At 40.7% G+C, this 27,910-nt stretch overlaps 1 long non-coding RNA gene across 2 annotated transcripts; it reads right to left on the reverse strand.

Moving 5' to 3' along the window:
- Nucleotides 1-2,239: 2,239 nt before the first annotated feature.
- On the reverse strand, nt 2,240-7,489 carry LOC129484437 (uncharacterized). 2 transcript variants are annotated; one of them, XR_010114212.1, is made up of 4 exons: nt 6,563-7,489; nt 5,756-5,817; nt 3,204-3,349; nt 2,240-2,591 (listed from the first exon to the last, which is right to left on the reverse strand). It is a non-coding gene; the product is annotated as an uncharacterized lncRNA (long non-coding RNA). The 2 variants fall into 2 exon arrangements; XR_008658449.2 differs by lacking the exon at nt 5,756-5,817.
- Nucleotides 7,490-27,910: the final 20,421 nt, after the last annotated feature.

The raw sequence follows: 27,910 nt of genomic DNA on the forward strand, positions 1-27,910 counted from the left end.
GCCTCTTAAAACCTCATTTCCTTTCATCGTGGAAATCTATCTTCAAGGAAATAACTTCTCAGTATTCCATCTGCTATTCTACTACTCCTCAGGGATTATTCAGGCTGCCTCCCTTCCCTACACATCAAGCTTGAAGATTTGCCCCCACCCAGGACTGGCAAATTAGCTTTACTCAACATGCCCCGAGTCAGATAACTAAACTACCTCTTAGTCTAGGTAGACACTTTCACTGGATAGGTAGAGTCCTTTCCTACAGGGTCTGAGAAGGCCACCACAGTCATTTCTTCCCTTCTGTCAGACATAATTCCTCAGTTTAGCCTTCCCACCTCTCTACAGTCTGATAACAGACTAGCCTTTATTAGTCAAATCAGCCAAGCAGTTTTTCAGGCTGTTAGTATTCAGTGAAACCTTTATATCCCTTACAGTCCTCAGTCTTCAGGAAAAGTAGAACAGACTAATGGTCTTTTAAAAACACACCTCACCAAGCTCAGCCACCAGTTTAAAAAGGACTAGACAATACTTTTACCACTTTCCCTTCTCAGAAGTCAGACCTGTCCTCAGAATGCTACAGCCCATTTGAGCTCCTGTATAGATGCTCCTTTTTATTAGGCCCCAGTCTCATTCCAGACACCAGACTAACTTAGATTGTGCCCCAAAAAAACTTGTCACCCCTACTATCTTTTGTCTAGTTATACTCCTATTCACCGCTCTCAACTACTCATGCATGCCCTGCTCTTGTTTACACTGCTAATTTACACTGTTTCTACAGCTGATATCTCCTGGTGCTATCCCCAAACTGCCACTCTTAACTCTTGAAGTAAATAAATAATCTTTGCTGACAAGACTATGCTGAATTTCCTTAGGTACTCTAATTAGATGTCCTAGGTCCTCCCAATTCTTAGACCTTTAATACCTGTTTTTCTCCTTCTCTTATTCCGTTTAGTTTTTCAATTCATACAAAACCGTATCCAGGCCATCACTAATAATTCTAAATGACAAATGTTTCTTCTAACAGTCCCACAATATCACCTCTTACCACAAAATCTTCCTTCAGCTTAATCTCTCCCACTCTAGGTTCCCACGCCGCCCCTAATCCCACTCAAAGCAGCCCTGAGAAACATCTCCCATTATCTCTCCATACCACCCCCAAAATTTTCGCCATCCTAACACTTTACCACTATTTCATTTTATTTTTCTTATTAATATAAGAAGACAGGAATGTTAGGCCTCTGAGCCCAAGCTAAGCCATCATATCCCCTGTGACCTGCACGTACACATCCAGATGGCCGGTTCCTGCCTTAACTGATGACATTCCACCACAAAAGAAGTGAAAATGGCCTGTTCCTGCCTTAACTGATGACATTGTCTTGTGAAATTCCTTCTCCTGGCTCATCCTGGCTCAAAAGCTCCCCTACTGAGCACCTTATGACCCCCACTCTGCCCGCCAGAGAACAACCCCCCTTTGACTGTAATTTTCCTTTACCTACCCAAATCTATAAAACGGCCCCACCCCTATCTCCCTTCACTGACTCTCTTTTCAGACTCAGCCCGCTTGCACTCAGGTGAAATAAACAGCCATGTTGCTCACACAAAGCCTGTGTGGTGGTCTCTTCACACGGACATGCATGAAACTGTCTACAAGAAAACCCACTTAAATATGAAGACATAGCTAGGTTATTGCCCCGACATGTGCCTGGCAACATGGTCTCCTCCACATATCCCCACATGTGTAGGACATCATGGTGCCCTGCATACTAAAAGGCTAGGGTGGGAGGGCCAGTTTTTCGTGACTATGTGAATGACATACCAGGTCAAACTAATCCCCTGAGCCCTATGCAAACCAGACACCACCTCCTCCAGCCTCCTCATATAACTGGCTGATTTCCATGGCACTCTCTCAGCTTTGGAGCTTTGATTTCCATGGTTTCCTCTCTCAGCTTTGGAGCCCCACTTCCTGTGTCTCTGTACGGGGGAGTTTCTTCCTTCTTGCCTATTAAACTCTCTGCTCTTTAAAACCAAAAAAAAAAAAAAAGACATAGCTAGCTAGGTTAAAAGTAAAAGGGTGGAGAAAGATACCATTACATACTCAATAAAATAAAGCTGGAATAGCTTAATTTCTGGCAAAATAGATTTAAGAATGAGAAAGAAAATCATTCATCATATAAAGCAAAAAATAATTTGAAGCCTAATTTTAAAATAATTATCACAGAAGAAAAGAAAAAATGAGTTTCAGGAAATCTTACTGTTTAAACTGAACTTTAATTCCATATATGCTTTTACTTAGATGTTCTGACTGTGAACATACATTTATTAAATGAAGAACCCCTGATATTTTGCTTAAATAGACATATTGCTTAAAGCCACATATCTTTCTGATTCCCACAAATAGCTTTTTACTTTGCAGAAGGGTTTTGTCTTTTTAGACCATTTGGTAGAGGGGCATACCAACATTTCATTAAAAATGTTATATAGGCTGTAGGCATTTAACATGTTCTTTTCTCATTGTTGCATGATGAAGTCCAGGTGGAAATCCAAGTAGGAGTGAATTAAATTACATTTTTTGGCTACCGGGAAGACTTTTCATGCTTGGGCTGAATGTAGATGAGAGAAGGGAATCTGTGAGTTTCTTTTCTTTTCTTACAGTGTTTCCCTGCTTGGGAGACACTAGAATTGGTGCAAGAGCATTTATACACATCTGCTCAGTCGGTTTTAAGTCACTTTATGTTTAAGTTAGAAGGTGATATTGCTTTATGAACTTACATAGGGTAAATTGGCTAAAAATCTTTGATTTCAAAGCTAGATTGATGATATACTTATATTTATTGCTAATGCATAGTCATAATCAAAGGGCTCAAAAATAACAAAACATACATTTGCAGCCAAGAACTATTATAATGCACTAATGACCATTTTAAATAATCTGATTTAATTTACGTTATGCTAAGAGTTTTGAAGTTCTTAATAAATAGCTGAGAATAAAGTCTTTCCAAGGGCAATAACTATAGGTAGAAGTGATTGTAATATGCTCACTAATCCATTTGTACTGAAATTGTTATTGGCTAGATATTATGAATGATTAAAAATCCTAAAAGAAAATAATGCATGTGGCCAAACTGTTACCTTGGTGCACCTTAAAATAGATGCATGGGTGTTTATAACATAATATTAACATGATTAATGCATGACTATGTGCAAATACTTACTGCAAATGGCATAGCATTTAAGGTGTCTCTAGCTCCTCTGGGGATTAAAAAAACCTATCCAGCACTGGAGAGCCTTGGATTCTTTGGGCAAGACACTAAAGCTGGGTATGCGTCTTTTGTGTCTTTTTGTGTCTCAGTTTCCTCAACTGTAAAAAAAAAAAAAAAAGTATCAAATGATTTCCTAAAGTGGTCTGGGAGGGTCAAATTAAATCAGCTGACAGATAAGAACATATTTTGGAGAAGATTAAAGAGTAATATTACATATGTGAATGAAGACGATGAGATCACCTCATAATTTAGAAGAACAAATGCTTTAATTTCATTTATTATTCTGCCTGCCTAAGCAATACAGTAGATGTGATGTTGAGGTTTTAAATACTAATGGTCTCTTTCCCAAACCAGCAAATATTTGATAAATGTCAAAACATGATAGTAATGTTCACGACAAATTATCCTCAAATAAAGGAACTTCTCTTCTTATCTCTGGGATTATGTATAGACTAGAAACTGATCCAAAGTACCCGATTTGAAAAAGATGAGATGTGATGATATTGATGGGTCAAAGAATAAAAGTGACTAAAAATAAAATAAAAGAAGATAAAGGTGCTGCAAAAGGAGAAAATTAACACCCGCTGACAACTTTGTATATGTTGTATCTTGAATCCTGATATCGTCACCCACATTTTTCTGTTAAGCAAAGTAAAGTTAAAAGAGACGTAAAATCAATTGATCTAAACTCTTTTGATTGGATTCCATTCTTGCTTTTACCAGCTTCAAGCTTATCCATTTTCCAACATATCGCAACCTGTGAAAGAACATAAACAGAAGGCCAACAGCACAAACACTTCAGAAAAATATTCAGTTTTCCTTACAAAGAACACTGCCCCTAAAATATTTACTTTTAATATTTTCAGTCTTCATTTCCCATGGCATAGGCTGAGTCTTGAAATTATTAAAGGTCCTGTTAAACTTGACCTATTTCTGAAATTCATAAAGTCAATTTTATAGTCAACAGACTCTTTAGAAAGATGCCAACATGAATGCTGACATTTCGGAGAGCCCTCATCATGAAGTTACTTTAAATCACGAAGTTATTGTCGCTGAGTCTCAATTCATCAGAGCTGTATGTCCAAAACTTCACCTGCCCAAATTCATGTGCAAAGGAAGAGAGAAGCCAGGACAGTAACAATGCCTTTCATTTATTCATGATATTCATAGTTCTAAGTTTAGACGTTGTAGCTACAAACCTCAAAATATGCTGAAGAACTAGGAATTATATTTATGATTAAATCTAGTGAGAAACACTCAATAGAGATTCCCCAAACTATAAATAACTCCCCAAATTAAGAAACTCACAGCCACGCTGAAACCACAATTTGTAGTCAATAGCCAAAATCCAGTAAAATTTTTCATTAAAAAGGTAGATAGATATAGATAAATAAATGACAATAGGTGGTCCATGCCTCATCCCATCACCCAGCCCTGTTTTTTTGAAAGAAATAAAAAAAAAAATTCCCTCTCCCACTCTATATCTTCTGTAGCAATCAGACTTCTGAGTAGCTATCTGCTGGTTGGGCACATATCCTATAGTGGCCAAGGTGTTAGACCCTGTCCCTGTACCTTTATCCCATGTAAGACTTATATACCCATTTGGAGCCTAGAACTTCTAGAGAATATCAGGGCAGGAAGTCATAGAGAGAAAGTGGTGAAGCTTATGACTTTCTGAGAAGTTTGGGATACATAATGAGAGAACATGAGAATGAGAGAAGTATTTTTTCTTAAGAGTCAAGTTGTAAATTCAATTTGTAATGAAATGGAGAAAACATACCTCAAGAAGTCAGTAGGGATTTCTATTTAGCAGGACCTCATCTAAACAGATTAAACATATTGGTATCTAAAGAAGAAACTCCCTTAGAAAAGGGCCTGTATCAGCCATGCAAAAACCAGAGAGATCACCTGAACACTGCAATGTTAAGAAGCTAAACACTGTCTAGTGAAGACAAGGTCATGCCCAACAGAAGTAGTGCATTTAGGTTGTGGTGCAAAGACATCTTTAATATGAAGATGGAGAAAGACATGGTGAATCCTTGATAATGGACTCTGAGTATTCCAATGCCATTCTAAGACCATCCCAACTGTAAGAGAAAAACATCCAGCTATGATGTCGTGATGGTATTGATAGTGACAGGAGACAGACAAATTCCTAGGCAGACAGGGATGGTTCCCCAGTGAAACCCCACCTTCAAGCCAAGGACAGTTTAAAGCCTGAAAACCAAGCTGCCAGTTCCAAACAGAGTCCACAACCGAGTGAGAACTTCTATCCCGGTTTTATCCACTATCTCGATTGGTTCCTTCTTAATTATGCCTTTTAGCCAATTGAATGGTGCTTTCTCCAAGACCATCCGTGGACCAATCAACACACACTACCCCATTCTAAGCCCATTAAAAACCCCGGACTCAGCCTCACAGATAGCAACCCACTTTTGGGCCCCCTCTTGATGCTGAGAGCTGTCTTTCTGTCGCTCAATAAAATTTTACTCTGCTTTACTCACTCTCCAGTGTCCACGCGTGTTATTCCTCTTGGTCGTGGGACAAGAACCTGGAACTCGCCGAACTGTGGGAGTGAAAGAGCTTAGTACTCCTGCCCGCTGAGCTGTGGGCAGCAGAGTAAAAGAGCCGTAACTCTCCCTCCCACTCAGTGAACAACAGGAGAGAAGCAGCTGCTGGGCGCCACTCTCGTTCGCTGAACTACAGGGAGTGAAAAAGCCACAAGAGTATTGAACATTTATTTAATTCCCCTGGTTCTGATTCCACCATTACCAATCAACCTTTGGATTATTTGGCTTCCTGCATAGCTGACTACAGGGAATATTGGTGGACCCCTTGGGCTTCAGAATGTTCTCTCCATGGCAGAGATTTCACTGCAAATCAGAGTTGGGATTCTGATTACGATTTGAATTTCAACTAACTCTGAAAACAGGAAGAGAGTGTCCTACTAATTTGAACTTTAAACATTTTGCTTCTTGAGACAGTTCTTGTAAATTATGGATTTGGCCTATTTACATTATACTTTAGTCTCATTAATGAGCTTTATTAATGTAAAATTTGCCTGAGAAATGAATCCATTCTCAGGGTGCTCAAAAACTAAACACACACAAAAAAGCTAAACACAGGGCAACAGGAAGAACACCACTGGGTAAGGTCTGTTTGGGCATGACCTGTGCTCCATCCTTTAATACAACCTGACATCACCACAGGCCTGGGAGCATATTCACAAGTAGAGGTGCCTCTCTATAGGTGGAGGCAGAAAGACAAAGAGCCTGGGGAGCAGCAGGTGCTCAGATTGTCATTTCTCTTACCTTTCATCAGTTCAGATTGTTAGAGTCAGGCACTGGGATAGAAGAAGCTTCTAACTCACAGAGTGGTAATGTAGGGAAACCTCCCAGTGGAGAAGTCGGCTTCTATTCAGGCCTCAAGGCTATAGCACAGGTGTGCAGCTGCACATAGATAAAAAATATTACATATTGAGACTACAGAGTGTCTGCTCAGAGTAAGTTATTGTTAGACAGAAGATCAGAAAAAAATCTCATAATTGGTAAAAGGAGCACACGTGCTTCAACAGAGATGCAGAAGAGAAAGAATAAATATGTCATTGGAGAATCCAGGACCCCTGCTGAGAGCCTCCAACAATTCTTGCTACTGTAGGATGGAGGCCGAGCTCCTTTGCTCTAAGGACCTCAGGATTTCCAAATGCAGTTTCACTCTTTGCACTCACACATCTCAACCTGGAGAACCTAATATAGGAGTTCAGTGCCCTGGTGGGAGCTCCCTCTGTGCTAATTCCCCCTGTCCCTCAGGTGACAAGCTAATTCACCACAACCAAGTGATTTCCCATTTCTGCCTATGCTCTCTGCACTGCCAGAAGTCCCATCTCCACAGTCCTCTGCATTCCTTCACTGATAAAATACAGGTAAGAGGAAAATAAGGCAAACTAAGACCCCTACCCCTAGTGCAACCAGACTGAGGTCAGGGAGAGGGCAGAAGAAATGACGGCCCTCGGAAAGCTCAACAGACTTCATAAATCTTTACATCAGTGTGGATCTGAAGTATGGGTGGTCATATGGAAAAAATTCATGACATTCCCAGCACAAGTCACCACCAGGATAGACAGTGAGGGTGCGCATATTTATGTGAAACTTGGGTATATTTGTTTCCATTGCTGCTGTAACAAATTACTACAAATTTAGCAGCTTAAAAAAATACATATTATTATCTCACAGTTCTATAGGTCAAAAGAAAGAACTACGACTGGGCACAGTGGCTCATGCCTGTAATCCCAGCACTTTGGGAGGCCGAGGCAGGCAGATTGCTTGAGCCCAGGAGTTCGAGACCAGCCTGGTCAACAAAGGGAAACCCGTCTCTACAAAAAGTGCAAAAATTAGTTGGGCATGGTGGCATATGCCTATACTCCCAGCTACTTGGGAGGCTGAGGTGGGAGTATTGCTTGAGCCTGGGAAACAGAGACTGCAGTGAGCCATGATCGCACCACTGCACTCCAGCATGGATAACAGAGTGACACCCTGTCTCAAAAAGAAAGAAAGAAAGAAGGAAGGAAGGAAGGAAGGAAGGAAAGAAAGAAAGAAAGAAAGAAAGAAAGAAAGAAAGAAAGAAAGAAAAGAAGGAAAGAAAGAAAGAGAAAGAAAGAAAGAAAGAAAGAAAGAAAGAAAGAAAGAAAAAAGAAAGAAAGAAGAAAGGAAGGAAGGAAGGAAGGAGAGAGAGAGGAAAGAAAGAAAGAAAAGAAAGAAAGAAAGAAAGAAAGAAAGAGGAAGGAAAGAAAGAAAGGAAGGAAGGAAGAAAGAAAAAGAAAGAAAGAAAGAAAGAAAGAAAGAAAGAAAGAAAGAAAGAAAAAAGAAAGAGAAAGAAAGAAAGAAAAGAAAGAAAAAAGTTTAAGAGTGGACTTGGCTGGTCTCGTTGCTCTGGGTTTCATAGGTGGAAATTAAGGTGTCAGCTTGTGGAAGGCTCTGGAAAGAATCTGTTTCTAACTCATTCAAAATGTTGGCTAAATTAAGTTCCTCGCAGCTATAGGATGGAAGCCTCTGTTTTCCCTGCCAGATGTCAACTCCTAGAGGCCACTCTCAGGTCCTTGCACTTGGCCCCTACATCTCAGAGGCAACAAAGGTGTGTCAAATCCTTCTTATGCTTCCAATCTTGCTGATTGCTTCTTCTGCTGCATCTTCCTGCCTCCTTCCAGAGAGTTATCTGCTTTTAAGAGTTCACATGATTAGATTAGGCCCATCCAGGTAACCCAAGATGATCTCTCTGTCTTAAGATCTACAATCTTAGTTACACCAGCAAAGCCCCCTTTGCTGTATTCATAAGCTCTAAGGGTGAGGATGTGAACACTTTGAAGGGGGCATTATGTTGCCTACCACACTTGGCTTATGTCTTAGTTGGATTCCACAGAAGCAGACCTTGAGATGAAAGTTTGAGTGATAGTAATTTATTAGGAAGCAATTTTCTTCAGGGAAAACCTGGAGAAGTGAAGGGGAAGTGGGATCAGGAAAGAAAAATGGTCAAGCAATGTATGATGCCCAGCTAAGTCTCCAGAGGAAACTTTGGCTTAACCTCACAAGGTCTCTGGAGGCAGGTTAGGCACATGTCGGGGACAACGGAAGTAGAGTACCACTTTACATCCATCCCATCTATCACCAGTCAAGGGCTGACCCTGGGAAGGACATAAATTCCCAGGCATATCTTGGTCTTCATGGGCACAGGCCAAGCAGGCCCCTCAGCCTTAGGGCAGTCATTGACAAAGGTGCATTTGCTGGCTATTGGGAGGGAAAGTGTGCGGGGGGCCAGTATGCACAAAAATGGTAAAGGAATCAAAAGATACAGAGAGAGTGCACTAAGAAAGTCAGCAACAACTTTTATGCAGAGGATTTCCACCAGGGAACAGGACTCAATACCCTGGAAATCAACTCTGTAGAATTATTTCTGGGGTAACTAACAAGCTAAGAACCAAGTAGCCATAAAGCTCCAGAATCATACAGAAATAGAAACCATTAGCCACCAGCCACAGGAGCAGGGGTTAAAATCCACAGAAGCAACAGAGAAGGCCAGATTGCCTAGAGCTGCTGGGTTCCCTATTCCTGAATTTTGAGGAATTTTTAGCAACAGATTCCTTGCCATGAATCCTAGATCTTGATTTTATATATGCAATTATTTCATTCTGGAATGTTCTTACCTCTGTTTATCCAAGTGTACATATAAGTCTAAGCCCAGTTGAAATGCCTTGTCATAATTCTCATTATGTTAACGCTGCTGCAACATCTTTTTGTTGTCCTATCCCTGCTTGTCACACTTGACCTACATATTTCAAGACAGCCCTCACCCAGTTCCCATCTTCATTTTTTAGGCAGATAAGGCCCTGTACCCTGAACCACTTAACCACCTTACTTCTGCTTCAAGCCTGGTGAACTTGATAATGTAACCCTAAGTTCCCACACTTAGCCTCATAATCCCTTCAAATTAAGCAATCCAACCCTCCTGTGGGAAACCCCTATAGGCAATGCCCTGAATCCCAGTCAAGGCTTCAGCCCACAGGTCCCTCCCTCTCTTTTGTTTCCAATCTGCTGGTTGAGCCCACGTGTTCTGGATGTCCCCTTCCCCTTCCTGTTGACCTGAAAGGTGTACTGCTCTCATGTCTCAGGGTCTGTGAGTAATAAATATAATTGTTTTGCCATTCCAGTTTGAATGTTTCTTACTATGCCACACCTGACTACACCAAAACTAACTTAAATACCTAACCTAACAGGTCACAATATCTCTCTTCCCTCATAAAGAAGACCCTGGTTCCCTCCACTCTAGATGCCCCAGGACCTTGTCAAAATCTCTTTTGTGAAATGTATGACTTCGTATTTTGCACCATGCTATTTATGTGCACAGCTTATTTGCTTGGCTACACTATGCGGCTAGGAAGCAGGGATTGTGCTGGTTCAGCACCATGCCCAGTGCCTGGCACAGGGCCTCACACACAGTGGTGCTCAGTGTGCACCCACTGAGAGCCACATGAGTGAAATCTTCCTGCTCCCCATCAGCAGTGCTACAGACGGTGCCTAGGGAAGATGTGGGCCCACTCCAGAGCTCGGGCCACCTGCAGTGTTATTTGAGATGTGCTCCCATTCTTTTCTTCCACTATCTGTGCCCATCCACAGCCTATTTCCTGGCATCAAAGCTGACTGCAGCAATTCTTCTCGCATCCTGTAATTACTCACAGTTCTGAATTTTCTGCCCTTACCAAATAGATTTCATCAACAGCATTTCTGCATTTCCAGCAGTTTTGGTTTCCAGAAAGCAAACTAAGGACAGAGAGCAAGAGAGAGAGAGAGCACATCATTCCTAACATCTCCAGCAGTAATCTGGAAGAGACAGCCATAACTACTGATGACAGTGAGGCAAGGAAGGGCCTCAAGCCCAAGTTCCAGGCCTTCCTTCACTTGCCCCTCTCCCAAGCTCCACAGGCTATGAGCATGAGGTGTCAGGCCTCTAGTCAGCAGAGGCTCAGAAGTTTTCATTCAGCTCCACTGGCCTACAGTATCCCCTTGCCAGAGCTACTCTCTGAGGAGCAAGCTTTCCACTGAGTGAAAGATCCAAGCCTGCTCCAGTGATTCTGAGGCCAAACTGGTCTAGCCTTTGGAGACTGCATGCTTTGACCTGAGCCCTGCCTCTTCTCCTTACCACCTTGCTAACTCTGGGAAAATGACTTAGACGCTGTAACTCGGCAAAAAAGAGACTCAGCTACCAAAGGGAGTTCTCAAGGTCATTTATCTCGTAGGGGAATGTGAAACTTAACTGACATGACTGATCTACAAAAGTGTTGAAAGCTTCCGGGTGCTACATATGTTAAGAAAACTATTCAAGTCTTCAATTGAAAAACAAATAGCTCTAAAGTCATTTCCTGGGTTGTTCCATCAGGAAGTGAGTGAACATTTTCAAACAGATGTGGTTCCTTTGAGCATGGCTGAGCCAGATGTGAACTCATCTATGCACGGCCATTGATTGATTCATTCAATATACATTTATTGAGTACTTGCAACATGCCAGATACTTTTCTGGGAGCTGGAGGCAAGTCTGAAGACAAGGAGACACCAAAGGATTTAATTTCTGTAATCTAGGCAAGAGATGATGATCTCCTGAGATAATGGCAGTAGGGATAAAGTACACAGATTTAATTGATCTTTGAGAAGCAGAAGTAATACATCAGTTTGTTTGGATGAGGGAGAGGAATGTCAGCAAAAGAGGGGATGTAGTCAAGGATAACTCCCGCTTTCTGGATTGAGCAGCTGGATAGATGATGATGTCAAACACAGAGATAGGGACTCTAGAAGAAGCAGGTTGGGTAAGGGAGGAAGTGAGTTCAAGTTAAGTCACAATGAGCTTTAAGTCCCTGTGGAACATCAGATGAGAGATATTTGTCAGATGATTGGATCTGGAACTGGGGGAGAAAGCTGAGTTCAGCAGATAGACCTGTGAAACACCAATATATAGATGAGAATGGATGAGACCATCCACTGAGCATCTACTACACATAGAGATACAAAGATGGACAGTCTCTTTCCTCAAGAAGTTCACAGTCTAAAGCAGGAGACAAGCACAAGAGTTGACTCTAACATAATAGTAATAATGGTACTGTATAGTGGACAAAGTCGGTACAAAGGATTGTGGAAACCCAGAGAAGGAAGATATTAATTCTTCCTAGGAAGTTTGGAGGAAGCTTTCAATAGAATTGACATTTGCTCTGAGCCCAAAGGCTTTGCTAAGAGATAAAGGGGGTGGGTGATTTAGAGGTGATGGAAAGAGTCAGAAGAGAGGGTCTGAGAAAACAAGAGCCAAGAAGTGCTGAGTTGTGGCATTTGAGCAGGTGCTGGTTGCAGTGTGGAAGAGGGAAAACCCAAACTGCTTCTTCCAGAGATTGCAGATGGAGAGGAAAGAAATGAGGCTGGGATGGCATATCAATGTCCACTTATGCAGACTAAAGGGATTGGTTGTAATTCGATGGCCGTGAAGATTTGCTTGTGTTTGTTTATTTTATAGCAAATACATATAATCAAGTCTGCATTTTCAAAGGATAACTCGGGCAACATTGTGAAAACTGGATTGGAGGAGAAACTGGTTAGAGCTATTGTGTAAGAGTGTGAGCACATTTTCTGTTGTTTTCTACACTTGCTGTAGAGAACCATGGGTCCTGGAAGAGAATTAGGGCTTATGACCTAATTCTATGATTAGCCCTTGCTGAGTCTTTGTGCAAAACACTTTACACTTTGGGAACTATAGCTATAAAATGAGCTTTATAATAGATCTATTTTATTCAATATATTCTATGAAGATGCAGTAAGAAAATACATGGAATACATTGAAAAGTATTCAGTGGGTTTTATGGAGAGTTATTTTGCATGCATGGTAGGACAGGACATCTGGTGGAATCAAGTCAGGAGTCTGAGATCATATTAGCATCAGAGCTCTTCAAAACTTGGCCATGGAAGGTCATAAAAATTAGTAGGAGGACAGTTTGTTTGTATTGTTAATGTACCTATCTGAAGACTTTGAAAGAGCTAAATCAATTCTGCTACAAGGCAGACTATAGATCTCTCAATGCCCTTCCAAGAAAGAGTAAAAAACCATGATCCATTTGGTCTTTAGCATCTTAAAGAGCGTCACCCATAATGACAGACAAATGGAAGGTGGTGGAGTGTTGAGGTTAGAGGATACCCAGGGGAACTGGCGTGGAAGAGAGGAGAAGGGAGAGTGATGGATCCCTGAGTATTTATCCTGGGTAGACTTCACAGGGACTGAAAGTTGATGCAATGAAAAGGGTGGTATTTTCTTCCGTCTTCTAGAGCAGTGCTGCCCAACAGAAATACAATGTAAGCCACATATGCATTTCTAAACTTTCTAGTAGCCACATTTTTAACTTCAAAAATGGTGAAAATTAATATTACTGATAGATTTTATATAATATATCCAAAATATATCATCTTGACATGCAACCAGTATTTTAAACTTGTTAATTAGATATTTTACAAGTTTTTTCATGCTAATTCTTTGAAATCCAGTGTATGTTTTGCTCTAACAGCACTTCTCAATTTGGAGTAGGCACATTTTGAATGCTCGGTAGCCACATATGGCTCATGGTCACTGGGTTGGACAATGCAGCTCTAGACTGAGTGGGGTCTTATCATCTCATGATTAGTGAACTCTACTTTTGATAATGGACGGGTCCATACTTCTAGGAATTGCAGACACAACTGAAGATTACACATATTTCCTTCCAAGCAGAATTGTTTCTGGGAATTTTCATTAATGTAACTGCAAAGTGCCACCTCCCATTCCTTAAGTAAAACATACTCAGCAAGCTTTTGGTGGAAATTACCCTTCACCTTTCCACCACAAAGAGGCCACTGCGTGAATGTTGCAGGAAACAGAAATCCATCTGGGAGGACGATCAGGGAGGGTATATGTTAGTATAAAGCAAATACTGCAGAACTTATTTCCATTTCAGGGATACAAAGTCAGAGATAACTGGACAGGATAGAAAATGGGGCAATGAGAAAAGGAAGGGACCTAAAAAGGGCAAGGCTTCAACCATGGGCAATTAATCACCTCACATTTGTTTTACAATTTCCCAAATTTACCAATTGTGGCATTAGAAAAAAGATGGAACAATTTATCAATCAAAAGTTGGCTTGAGCTGGGTGCAGTGGCTCAGCCTCTAATCCTAGCACTTGGGAGGCCGAGGCTGGCAGACTGCCTGAGCTCAGAAGTTCGAGACCAGCCTGGGCAACACGGTGAAACCCTATCTCTACTAAAATACAAAAAAATTAGCCAGGCGTGGCAGTGTGCACCTGTAGTCCCAGGTACTCAGAAGGCTAAGGCAGGAGAATTGCTTGAACCCGGGAGGTGGAGGTTGCAGTGAGCTGAGATTGTGCCACTGCACTCCAGCCTGGGCAACAGAGTGAGACTCCATCTCAAAAAAAAAAAAAAAAAGTTAGCTTGATACCTTTTCTGTCTTTCAGACCATTAGAAGCTATTGAATAACTCTTTATGCTTGGGATCTTAGTTGATTTTGTGAATGTCTAATATCTAATTTCAGTGGTCCTTCTCCACTGAGTTCCTATGGTGAAAATCTTGCACAGTTTTCCACCTATTTATGAATCCACTGGCTCCTTTGCTCTGTGGAAGAAGAAACTCCATCTTCCACTCTTTCAGCTCAGAGCTGAATGTGTGGAAGATGCGAATTTCCATTTTAATCTTGCACTAGCCAGGGACTCTTTGCTCACTGACCATGCTCCCTTCAACCAAATAGTTTGGCCACTGCAGCCTTGATAGTGAGGAGGGCAGCCACATCAGGAGTGGAGAAGAAAAAAATAAATGGAAAAGGGCCTAGCACTCAGGATGTTAGTAGAAGAACAGATATTCAACAGCATTTTACAAACTAGAGAGGAAGAAAAGCTGCCTATGCATACGGCCTTAGCCCACCCTTAGGAAGAACAAATAACCTCACACATCTCCTCCTAGGGCTTGGCCAGTGAGGCTTTCCCTCCTTGCCTGTAGCCAACTGATGCTCAGAATGTCATCGCCACTCCAGCCTGGGTAGCAAAGAACTAACCTTGACTGACCCGCAGTACAGCTACCCTCCCTGCTTCCCAGAGCACACAACCAAGGCTGTTTAAACTTCTCAGGTCTGGGTGTGAGAACATTTTTGAATGACAGCTTACCTGGAGACTGTGTAGCCCATCCATTTATCAGACTCCCAGTAGCAAGTAAAATGCCTGCCAGATAAAGTACCTGGGAATTGCAGGCTGGGGAGGCCCATGATGGACTGGGCATATGCCATGAAAAGAGGCTGCCACTCCCCAGCCCTAATGATCTTCCCCCAGCAACTTGTGGACTCATGCTACCACTTTCTTCCAATTTTTCAAGAGAAGTAGAAAATTCTGTCTTTTATATGAAGTCATTCCATTTTTACAGACTGACATGCATTTACCTTTAAAATAGTGCTATGCAGGTTTAACAAAATGAATCTGTAGGCCAAATATGAGTGTATGAGTGGCCTCTGCTTATGCCTGGAATTCGGCCCAGTCTGCAGAAGGTAGCAGGCCACAGCCACTTTGCTTGAGCCATGGTAGTGCTGTTGCTTCTGAACTGCCCTTTGGCATGGCAAATTGGCTTACACTGTACCAGACTTTGTGTGTGTGTGTGTGTGTGTACGTATATTTTGTCAACTGTAAAGTGAGACATCTTACCCATAAAAGCATTACTCATTGTCCTCACAAATCTCAAAGCATGAACAAAGTATTATTATTGCAGTTTCACAGAGAAAGTTATATAACTTGCTCAGTGACCAAGATTTACACTCAGGTCCAGTTCACTCTAAAACCATTTTTCAATTAGGTCTCCTAGCACTGTACACGTTTCCACAGAGCAGAACACAGCAAGAAAGTGACTGAACCAAATCAGGAAATATTAGCAGTTGGCAGTTCTGTAGAAAACCAGAAAAATATGCTTGGGACAGTTAACAGAATAACCAGAAATCATAAAGATAAAGTAGGATCTATCCTAAGGACGTCATCTTGGTATTACAGATGCAAAACATTTCATAGCTCATATTCAATTTTTTAATAATCTTAGTTTATCTTTTTCCTTTCCAAATTGTACATTTTGAGCTTCTAAAATGTGGGGTTTTTTCCTTCTTCTTCGTGCAGATTAATAGAATTCTAGCATTTGGCCTTGATATTAACAGGCTTTTCTAAAAAATGGTGAAATAAATCTCAATAAGGAGAAAATGTTCATTTTATCCAAAAGCTGCTGAAATGTGATAGTGCCCTGCTTCATAAAATTGTTCTTGCAGATGTTATTTTTGACAAAGGAGTTTATGTAAGAAATTTGAACTTCAATATTTATTGCTATGGTCTTTAATGAGTTGTTGACTTAATATTTTGTTGCCTTGATAAAAATATTTAAGTTGACATTCTGTGGGAAGGGGGTTGGCTACAAAGGTGCCACACAGAGTAATTTTAGGATATATAGTGCTGTGGTGGTCTAGAGACCTTGAGTATAAATTGGCTTACAAAAAGGTAGTGGGTTTTATCACTGAATAGATAGAAAGAAATAACATTCCATATTGACTCAAGTGGAAGCAGAAGCTATGTCACTAGGCAATTCAGCCCCGTGCTGGAAGAGAATGACAATGAAGAGGTTTTTAATAAGCAAAGTAAGAAAGATTAAACAGTGCCAACAGTAAAGATATACAAATTTTGCAAAACAAAGCAACAAAAACAAGAATGTCTGAAATTCCCTTTTTCTGAGAGAATTCATAATAACTGGGTTTTACCTATTAAATATAAGAAACTTAATATCACAACTAACTCTGGAGCAAAATATTTCCGCAGGTCAAATTTAAGTTCATAGAGTAAAATGCAGTATCTGGGGAAACGCAAGTATAAAGAAATTGGAGAGAAAGGAAGAGAGTCTCGATTTCAGTCTTTGGGATACCAGGCAATTTTGCATCCTTTAAAATATATTACATACTAATACAACCATACTATATGTATTCTTTTGTCTCTTATTCCTTTCACTTATTTATTATACTAATGAGACTCAACCACGACATATCAATCCACAATTAGTTTATTATCAGGTCTACTGTGGATTAACATTCAGGTCATTTCCATTGAGGCTGTTAAGATCAACACCATCATAAGCATTCTTATTCTTATCTGTTGGTATACATGCAGATAATTTTTTCTAGGATATGTACTAAGGAGTGACAATGCTGTGTTATAGAGGTTGCATCTCTTCAAATGTACTAGATAATGCCAAACCGTTTTCTAAAGTGGTGGTACAAGTTCATGCCTTTTCAGCAATAAGGGAAAGTTTGTCAAGCTGCCCACTGACTTTAACACTCAAAGTCTTTTGGACTTTTCAACCTGTACCAATCTGTTGGCTGTGTAATGTATATCTATATGTTTAACTGTATTTAATTATAGTTCCATTTATAGTTTAATTAGTTTAAGGTTAAGAGAGTTTTTCTGTTTCTCAGCAATTTACTTTTCCTCTCTTGTGACGTGTCTATCTGAGACTTTTGCCCAGTTTTCAGTTAGGCTTTTGGATTTGTGGAAGTTCTTTATACATCTTTGACTTCTGCCCTTTCTTGGTTATTCAGATCTCTCACTTTGTGGCTCAAACATTCACTCTCTTTAGTGACTGATGAACAGAAGTTCTTTAATGTAGTCAGATTTATTAATCATTACATTGTTGATTAACATTTTTGTATCTCATATTTTCAAATATTTTCTTATGCAGGGTCATCAAAATAGTCTCCATCATATCTTCTAAAATCTTCATAGTTTTTGAATTAATCGATCTGTAATTGATTTTTGTGTTTAGTGTCAAAAGGTATCAGATTTCTTTCCTTTATTTATTTATTTTTTTGAGATGGAGTCCAGGCTGGAGTGCAATGGCTTGATCTCAGCTCACTGCAAACTCCGCCTCCCAGGTTCAAGCGATTCTCCTGCCTCAGCCTCCCAGGTAGCTGGGATTACAGGCACCCACCACCATGCCAGGCTAATTTTTGTAATTTTTTTTTTTTAAGTAGTGACAGGGTTTCATCATGTTGGCCAGGCTGGTCTCAAATTCCTGATCTCAAGGGATCCACCCACCTTGGCCTCCCAAAGTGCTGGGATTACAGGCATAAGCCACCACGTCCAGCCTCTTTTTATTTTCTTAGATGAATATCTGTATACTATGTATTGACCCAAACGCTATTTTTTGAAATTCTTTCTTCTTCTAGTGATCTTCAATGCCTGTTTTCTCATAAGTACAATGTTAATATAAGAAAGGATCTGTGTCTAGACTTTCTAGTCCCTTCCATCAGGTATTTGTATTAGTCTGTTTTCACACTGCTGATAAAGACATACCCGAGACTGGGTAATTTATAAAGAAAAACAGGTTTAATGGACTCAGTTCCACGTGGCTAGGGAGGCCTCACTATCATGGTGGAAGGCAAAAGCCACATCTCACATAGTGGCAGACAAGAGAGAATGAGAGTCAAGCAAAAGGTGTTTCCCCTTATAAAACCATCAGATCTCATGAGACATATTCACCACCACAACAGTGTGGAGGAAACCACCCCCAGGACTCCAAATTCTCTGAGGGAGAATTCCTTGCTTTATTCCCTTGTCTCTGTCATTCAATTTTCCACAATAAACATGCTTTAGTGCTATAATCAGAAAAAGTAAATGTATTAAAAATATATTTTGCTATAGCATCATGTAGTTAAGTTCCGCTTAATTTCTGCTAGAGCCCAAGTGTCCTGCTCATCCTCGGGAGCTTCACAATCTCTCCGATGCAGTCCATGGATATGAATTAATATTATTTCCAAAGAAGAGGATCCAGCAATGTAAGAGAGTTTAAATTTACTCGAATTTACAGAAAATATCCAAATAAAGCAACCTATGGTCACTTGGTGCCAAGAAATGAATCCTCATTAAGGACCCACCAAGCTTCCTGCACTGTCCTTAGAAATGGAAGTTTAGCTACCATGTGTTAGGTTTTCTTTTTCCACCAGGATGTTTTCTTCTTCCAGGATTTTTTATCTCAGTGATATCCTTGGTTTCTTTCCTCTCCACCAGCCCCTGTCTCTCCCAAATCTAATTGTCCCGGGTTCTGTTTAAAGCCTGCCTGGAGGTGCCTCCAAACAGACTCCCCTTCTTCTGACCTGTGAGCCAGAATAGATCTGCATGGTTGTGCCTTTGGTAAAACAGGGCCACCTGAAGCACCACCACTTTCTTTTTGTTATTATATCTTTCTTTTCTTTTCTTTTCTTTTTTTTTGATGGAGTTTCACTCTTATTGCCCAGACTGGAGTGCAAATGGCGCAGTCTCGGCTCACTGCAACCTCCATCTCCCAGGTTCAAGAGATTCTCCTGCCTCAGCCTCCTGAGTAGCTGGCATTACAGGCACATGCCACCACACCCGGCTAATTTTTTGTATTTTTAGTACAGACGGGTTTTCACCATGTTAGCCAGGCTGGTCTCGAACTCCTGACCTCAGGTGATCTGCCTGCCTCGGACTCCCAAAGTGCTGGGATTACAGGCATGAGCCACCGCACCCAGCCCAAGCACCACCACTTTCTTTATTTTATTTTATTTTATTTTTTTTTGAGACGGAGTCTCGCTCTGTCGCCCAGGCTGGAGTGCAGTGGCGCAATCTCGGCTCACTGCAAGCTCCGCCTCCCGGGTTCACGCCATTCTCCTGCCTCAGCCTCTCCGAGTAGCTGGGACTACAGGCGCCCGCCACTACGCCTGGCTAATTTTTTTGTATTTTTAGTAGAGACGGGGTTTCACCGTGGTCTCGATCTCCTGACCTTGTGATCCGCCCGCCTCAGCCTCCCAAAGTGCTGGGATTACAAGCGTGAACCACCGCGCCTGGCACTTTCTTTTAACTACCAAAGAACTTTGGCAAACAGTTGATTCCAGGAAAAAAGCTGTCACTTTCTCTAGGGGAAAAAAAATGGAACTAAATGCAAAAGCTTTCATCTAATGGCAGTAAAAAATAGACTCTTCTCTTCCACTTTAGCAACTATTCTAGGCATATTGAAAGGAGCATGGATTTGTAGTCTCCCATAATCTGGACTTAAAGCCAGGCTCTAGAATGGGCTAGGAGAGCATGTGCAAGGCTGTGGAAGTTGTTTATCTACAAAATAGGACTAATAACTTTAAGGACTGTTGAAAGAATAAAAATTGTTCATAAATGAGAACATAAGTGTACATAAACCTAGCACCCAGATCTTTGTTTCTAATGCCATTCTCCAATAAAAGGAACAAAAGCTCCTTGGAAAAATGCCTGAATCTAGGATTGGGGACACAAATATACAAGATGAGCCTCTTGTAGTGCTAGAACATAAAAAAGTGCTTTAAAAAATTAATGAGGATGGGTCAAATGGGTACAGGAGAAACTGAAGGAGCTCCCAATGGCCAAAGTTGGAACCATTTGAGCAACAAAATATTATCAGTATTGTTTTATAACCCAAAGTATAAAATAAATATTTGTGAACCCACACTGATACAAATAAGTTATAGAATAAATAAACAAATGGGCGAGAAGAGATAAATCTCTCATGCAGAAGAATTCAAACAATTTATGTAGATACTACACGCTTGCTAATTGTGGGCTATTCATAGTGATTTCCTTCCAAAGAGTACAGTATAGAAAAGAAGGAAATGAGAAGCTTTGCAGTGGAGAGATATGACTGACACTATGTCAGCCAGCCAGGTGATCAAGGTCAACATCCACAGTGGCAAGTCATTCTGCGAGTGTGTTATTCTTAATATAATGTGATAGGAATGGCATTTTGCCTCTGTGCACTTCCTTCCAAAAGCCCAGAATTCTGGTCTAATAGTGAGAAAAATGTTCAACAAATCCCAACAAAGGGACATGCTACAAAATACCGGTCTAGTAGTCCTTAAAATTGACAAGGTCATCAAAAACAAAAGAAGTTTGAGAAACTGTCACAGCCAAGACAAGCCTAAGGAGAAATGACAACTAAATGCAACTTAGTATCCTGGGTGAGATCCTGGACAGGATAAAAAGCATCAGATAAAAACTAAGGAATTTTGAATAAATTATGAACTCTAGTTAATTACAACATAGCAGCATTGGGTTTTTGTTTTGGTTTTTTTTGTTGTTGTTGTTTTTGTTTTTTGTTTGTTTTGAGAGAGGGTCTCGCTCTGTCACCCAGGCGACCATAGCTCACTGCATCCTCAACCTCCCGGGCTCAAGCAGTCCTGCCATCTCAGCCTCCCAAGTAACTGGAACGATAGATGCACACCACCACGCTCAGCTAATTAAAAAAAATTTTTTTTTTGTACTGACAGGGTCTTGCTACGTTTCCAGGCTAGTCTTGAACTCCTGAGCTCAAGCAATCCTCCCACCTCAGGCTCCCAAAGTGCTGGGATTACAGGTACGAACCATTTCACCCAGCCAGTATTGGTTACTTAATTGTGATAAATAAACCATATTAATGTAAGATATTAACAATGAGGGAAATTGGGTGCAGGGTATATGAGAACTCTCTGTGCTATCATCACAATCTTTCAATAAACCTAAAACTATTCAAAAATGGAGAGTTTATTTTTTAAAAATTACACATACAAATATGCTTTGCCAGCAGGGTGCGGTGGCTGATGCCTGTAATCCCAGCACTTTGGGAGGCTGAGGCAGAAGGATCACTTGAACGCAGGAGTCTGAGAAAAGCCTGGGCAACAAAGCAAGACCTTCTATCTAAAACAAAACAAACAAAAAATAAAAATCAGCCAGGTGTGGTGGCACACACCTGTAATCCTGGCTACTCAGGAGGCTGAGCTGGGAGGATTGCTTGAGCCCAGGAGGTCGAGGCTGCAGTGAGCTGTGATTGTGTAATTGCACCAAGGCACTCAAGCCTGGGCAATAGATCGAGACTCTGTCTCAAAAAAATATGTTTGCTTAGTAAACCACATAATGTATGCCTAAATTGTTGTTTTCCTATGTTTTAACATGATTTTAGGTTATTTCTTGTTAGGAAAAGTATTTTATTTCTTAATTATCATTAGAACAATGTATGACATGCTAATTATAAATTATATACTAGCAAAATCTCAATGCATTTTTATTGAATTTTTTATCATTGACAAATTGGAAGGAGAAATGATCAGGGTGACAGTGAACAAAAGGGAAGGATAAAGGACTGGAATAGAGGCCTAATACCACCACAGTCTTTACCTTTATTTTTTCCTCATGCAATTAAACTCAGCCTCTTAGCATATCCTATTCTTGAGGAAAGCAGGGAGGCAGTGTCACAGCACTGAAACCACAGGCTCTGAATTCTCACAGACCAGAGCTCGCATCCTGGTTCTCTACCACGTACCAGTTGTGTGGTTAGGGGAAATTATTTACCTCTACAAGCTTCAGGCTCGTCATATGGGACCAAAGGATAATAATATCTCCCATTAGGATGGTTGCTAATACTAAATGAGATGACGTATATACAATGCTTAGCACAGTGTATATATAAACTCCCAATTGGTAGCTATTATTGTTATTAAAGGGGTGTAAAATTTGGCCAGACATGGTTGTAAAAGCAAAGTAGAAAATAAATATCTGGCCAGGTGTGGTGGCTCATGCCTGTAATCCCAGCACTTTGGGAAGCCAAGGCGGGTGGGTCAACTGAGGTCAGGAGTTCGAAACCAGCCTGGCCAACATGGCAAAACCCCGTCTCTATTAAAAATACAAAAATTAGCCAGGCATGGTGGCGTGGGCCTGTGATCCCACCTATTCAAGAGGCTGAGGCAGGAGAACCGTTTGAACCTGGGAGGTGGAGGTTGCAGTTGCAGTGAGCCAAGATGATGTCACTGCACTCCAGCCTGGGCAACAAAGCAAGACCTTGTCTCAAAAAAAAAAAAAAGAAAAAAAAGAAATATCCATGAGTTCAAAGAGAGATATAAATAAACAATCGAATAAATAGATGGGGAGAATAGATAAATCTTCTGTACAGAATTCCAGATAATTTATGCACACAGGGCTCCTCAGAAAGGGCTACATAACTCTTCACTCCTTAACATTGGCTGCTGGTAGTGACTTCCTCCCACAGTGTACAGTATGCGGAGTGAGAAGGAAGTAACTTTATGGTGGAGAAATCAACCAAACATTGCTCAGCCAGGTGATGAAGGTTAATTTCAAAATTGATATGCCCTGCTGATAACATGGTGTGATAAGCATGGCACTTTACCTCTTACGGTCTTCCTCCCAAAAACCTACAACTCCTGCCTATCCATGAGAAAAACATCAGACAAACCCCAATTGAAGGGCATTTTAAAAACACCTAATACCCCTCAAAGCTGTCAAGGTCGGCACAAACAAGGAGAATCTGAGGAAATATCACAGTCTAGGCGAGCGTAAGGAGACATAACGATTCAATCTAATGTGGTATCTCAAATGGAATTCTGGTACATGAAAAGGACATTAGGTCTGTGAAATAAAATAATAATAATAATAAAAAGGACGTTAGGTAAAACTAAAGAAAACTGAGTTATGGATTTTAGACTTTAGTTAATACTAACACATCAGTTTTGGTTTACTTGTTGTAATAAATGCACCATACTAATGTAAGATGTTAACAAAAGAGGAGGGCCCAGGAGTTCAAGACCAGCCTCAGCAACATGGCAAAACCCCGCCTCTGCAAAAAATACAAAATAATAATAATAGCCAGGCAACACATGCCTGTAGTCCCAGCTACTCGGGAGGCTACAGTGGGAGGATCGCTTGAGCCCCAGAGGCAGAGGTTGCAGTGAGCCGAGATCATGCCACTGCACTCCAATCTGGGGTATAGAGTAAGACCCTGTCTGAAAAAATAGGGGAAACTGACTTTGTTTGGGGTATATGGGAACTCTCTATCCTATCTTCATAATTTTTCTGTAACTCTAAAACTATTGTACAATAAAAAGTTCATGTTTTTAAAAAGCAGTAGGAATAGAATGTTTGTTACAGTAATTGGGAACTACCTATTTTAAACTTACAGCAGTCTTGTCTTTGTTTATTAATTTGTTAAAATAATTGAAGACTCCATGATAGCCATGTGAGAATTCGGATCTAGATGGATGGTATGAACTAGTTTAGGTTTAAAAAACAAACAGAACATCCTCGGTTTAGTGGGACGCCTCTGCCCCCTAGTGGCTTAATATTCAATCTGCGTTTAGTGGCAAAGGACAGCCTGCAAGCTTCAGTCACTTAATGTTTCAAGGTCTGGACAAGAGTGGAGACAATCTCAGAACCTCTGATCTACTAGGATCGTACTCTGGTTTGTTCGTATACCCAGAACCTTTGCACCGCTGAGTGGTCCCTGAAGACGCTGGTACATGCACGTGAGGGAACCAGCTGATAGGAAATGTAAAGGGCAGGAGAGCAGTTTGACATGTGAATAGGAAGCCTTACAAATGTGTATAGGCCAGGTGCAGTGTGACCCACACCTGTAATTCTAGCACTTTGGGAGGCTGAACTGGGCAGATCGCTTGAGCTCAGGAGTTCGAGACCAGCCTGGGCAATATGGCGAAACACCTTCTTTACAAAAAAAAAAAAAAATTTACAAAAATTAGCTGGGCATGGTGTGCACACCTGTGGTCCCAGTTACTCGGGGCAGGGGGCAGGGGTGGGGGGGTGGGGAGTAAGTGCTGAGGTGGGAGGATGGTTTGAGTCTGGGAGGTGGAGCTTGCAGTGAGCCGAGATCACCGACATGGTTTAAATGTTCACGATATAATGTTTAGCAAAACTCTAAACGGTGTGGTCAAAACTTTAAGGAATACCACAGATTAATATATAAAACTTTAAGGAATACCACGGATGAACTTTAAGGAATACCACAGATGAACTTCAAGGAATATCACAGCTATATATATATATATATATATATAATTTGTATCTACTATGCTAGCAGCATCTGAGACATACATCTGTGGTCCCACCAGGACTTTTATCTCAGCCTTATCTCAGCCCTTCACCATCTGGTCGCAATATACATATATATATATATGTATATATATATATATACATATATATATATGTATATATATATATATACATATATATATATGTATATATATATATACATATATATATATATGTATATATATATATGTAGATACACACACACACACATACACAGTGGTACATATTTCTAAGGTCACAGTGTGCAGAAAATGTAACTTTTTTTATATATCTCAATTTTTGTTTTAATCCCTCATTTTTCCCAATGACAGAAAATAAATCTAGTGAACTCAGCCATCTCAGGACATTCCCAGTCACTTTGTTTAAGTCATCAGTTAAGAGCTCCCACGTTCCCTCTTCTTTCCCATTAGGGTGGCATCTATGTTTGGTGGGTGTCGGTGTCATCACTGCACAGAGTGAGGAGAAACTAGTCTTTTGCAATTCTCTGTCCTTCACTGGCCTATGTGGAGACATCACTTGTCTTTGCTTCTCTGGTCATTTGTATCTACTATGCTAGCAGCATCTGAGACATACATCTGTGGTCCCACCAGGACTTTTATCTCAGCCTTATCTCAGCCCTTCACCATCTGGTGACAAATGACTCTCTGGAGCACCTTCCCAAGGCTCCTGGGCCACAGGCAATTGGGAGTGTGGCCTTGTCCATTTCTTCTCACTGCTGTTGCAACAGGCTGGCATGAGGGGATCCTCTGTGAACCTCCTTCCCTGCCTTCTCAGGTTTCCCCAGGAATCACAGTATGGTTTTTCTCCACTCGAGGTTCCCATCCCCACCACTCTAGGACTTCTAGCATTCCACAAGGTGTGGGATCATCTCTGAGATTTACACCAGCACCCAAATCCAATCATACTTACCAAATCTCTCCTAGCTCAGCTGTGGAATTTTATCAAATCCCAGCTCTTATATCATTCATTCTTCCAAAATCAATCTTTATAAAATAAAATTTAGCCTTTGTACACAAAAGTCAGACTTTAAAATTCAAAATCCTTTTTCTCCGGGTAAGGTCTCTTCCAGGAACTTCAAAAATCTACTTAGAAAAGTTAAGTGCTAATAATTGTTTTATTTCTTTCTCTTTGCATTCCTGCTATAACCTTACCCTGAATGCACGTAGGCCTTGCAGGTGGTCAAATGATGAGGGGAGGGAGGAGAGTACACAGAAACTAATCTGCATACACACACGTATATATGTGCATATATGCATACATGTTTATATAGAGAAATCCATTCTAAAAATGTTTTAATGATTGTCTATGCATTATTTCTTCTTTTAAATAATTTTCCATATTTTCCAAATTTCAGAAACAAGTTTTATATAATCAGAAAAAGAAAATTATATATAAAAAAGAAACAGATAAGATGTCTGCCTCTGGCATCACCACCCATAGTGAAGGAAGGAAAGTAGGGAACACAAGCTTTCTGTTGGCCACATCTCAGGCTCTCCTCTTTGCAGTTCCTGGTACTTGATCTTTGACCCTATTGATCACTCTCTTCTTGAAACACTTTTTCCTTAAATTTTGGAACACCAAGCTGTCTTAAGCTCTTTTTGTAGATAGTTCTCTATCCATCAGAAACCTAGATCTCAGCCAGGCACAGTGGCTCACTCCTGTAATCCCAGCACTTTGGGAGGTCAAGGTGGACAGATCACTTGAGGTCAGGAGTTCAAGGCCAGCCTGGCCAACATGGTGAAACCCTGTCTGTAATAAAAACACAAAAATCAGGTGGGTGTGGTGGCATGCACCTGTAATCCTAGCTACTTGGGAGGCTGAGTCAGGAGAATCACTTGAACCCGGGGCAGGGAGGTTTCAGTGAGCCAAGATTACGCCACTGCACTCCAGCCTGGGTGACAGAGTGAGACTCCATCAAAAAGCAAACAAAACAAAAAACCTAGATCTCAAGCCTGAGTCTGATTCTGTAATGGGACAAAACGTGTGTGTGTTGAAGAGGGGTGTGTGTGGGGAGAGGGGTGGTTGGTGAGTATGAAGCAAGAGGGTAATTTTCATGTAGGAGTAATGTGATTAATTTGTAGCCAGTGGGCAGACTATGGTAAAATAAAGATGACCACACATCCCCTTGAATCTGGAAGCCTCTGTGACTACTTTGACCAGTAGAATATGGCACCAGTGACATTTAAGGCTCAGATCTTAAGAGACTGGCAGCTTCCACTTCCTGTCACTTGGAATACTTTCTCTAGGAGTCCACTTTGTCAAAAGTGAACTAGTCTGAGAATGCTCTGCTGTGAGGAAGCCCAAGCTAGCCATGTGGATATGCCATTTGAAGAGAGATATAATAAAATGGTTGTTGTTCTAAGCCACTAAGTTTTGGGTTGTTAGTCATGCAGCAATAGATAATTGGAAGTTTCCTTCTTGTAAAAGGGGTTAATACTATCCTTGTGGCTATATAAGAGGAGCTATAGTGAGAACTGCAGCCATATTAAACTTTAACTATCATCATAGAAGTTTCTAGAATTACTATGGAGGAGGAGGCTTTTCTGTATAGGAAAATACTTTGAAAAGCCCTTTAGGAGTAGAAAGTGAGACCCTAGGGGGTGAGTTGACAAAGAGAAATAAAAGATATAATCAAACCACTTTGAATTTGAATTGCACAAGAATTTGGAGGTAGGAAAGAGCAGAGAATAGAGAAGCAAGTAAAAATAAGGGAAGAGAAATGGAGGAGAGGAGAGAAACATGGCCAGGGAACAGAGATCAAGTTTCAAAAATAACTGAAAGACTTTTTAAAAACACAGGCATCTAACAAATTTGATGCTGATTGTATATCCATGGGGAAAATCTCTATTAGATTAGCAATCCCTGGTGCAGTTTTTCTAATTAATTACTAAAATACCTGAAAATCCCTATTTCTCCAAAATTTCCAGAAAGTTTGCTACCAGTATAGATAACTTTTGTGACATTTTTGTTTTGTTTTTAAATTTAGGTGGACATTTTTTTAAGTATCTGAGTTCCACTCATAGGTTGACTTGGTAGAGAAGAAGGATAACAGATGCCATTTCCTAAACTGAATTAATTTAGACATAGTGATTTTCAACCAGAAGTGATTTTGCCCCCCAAGGAATACCTGGTAATTTCCTAAGGCACTTTTGATTGTCTTGACTGGGACGGGGA

Source organism: Symphalangus syndactylus, chromosome 1 (assembly GCF_028878055.3).
Source record: "Symphalangus syndactylus isolate Jambi chromosome 1, NHGRI_mSymSyn1-v2.1_pri, whole genome shotgun sequence".
In the NCBI taxonomy this organism is placed as follows: Eukaryota; Metazoa; Chordata; class Mammalia; order Primates; family Hylobatidae; genus Symphalangus; species Symphalangus syndactylus.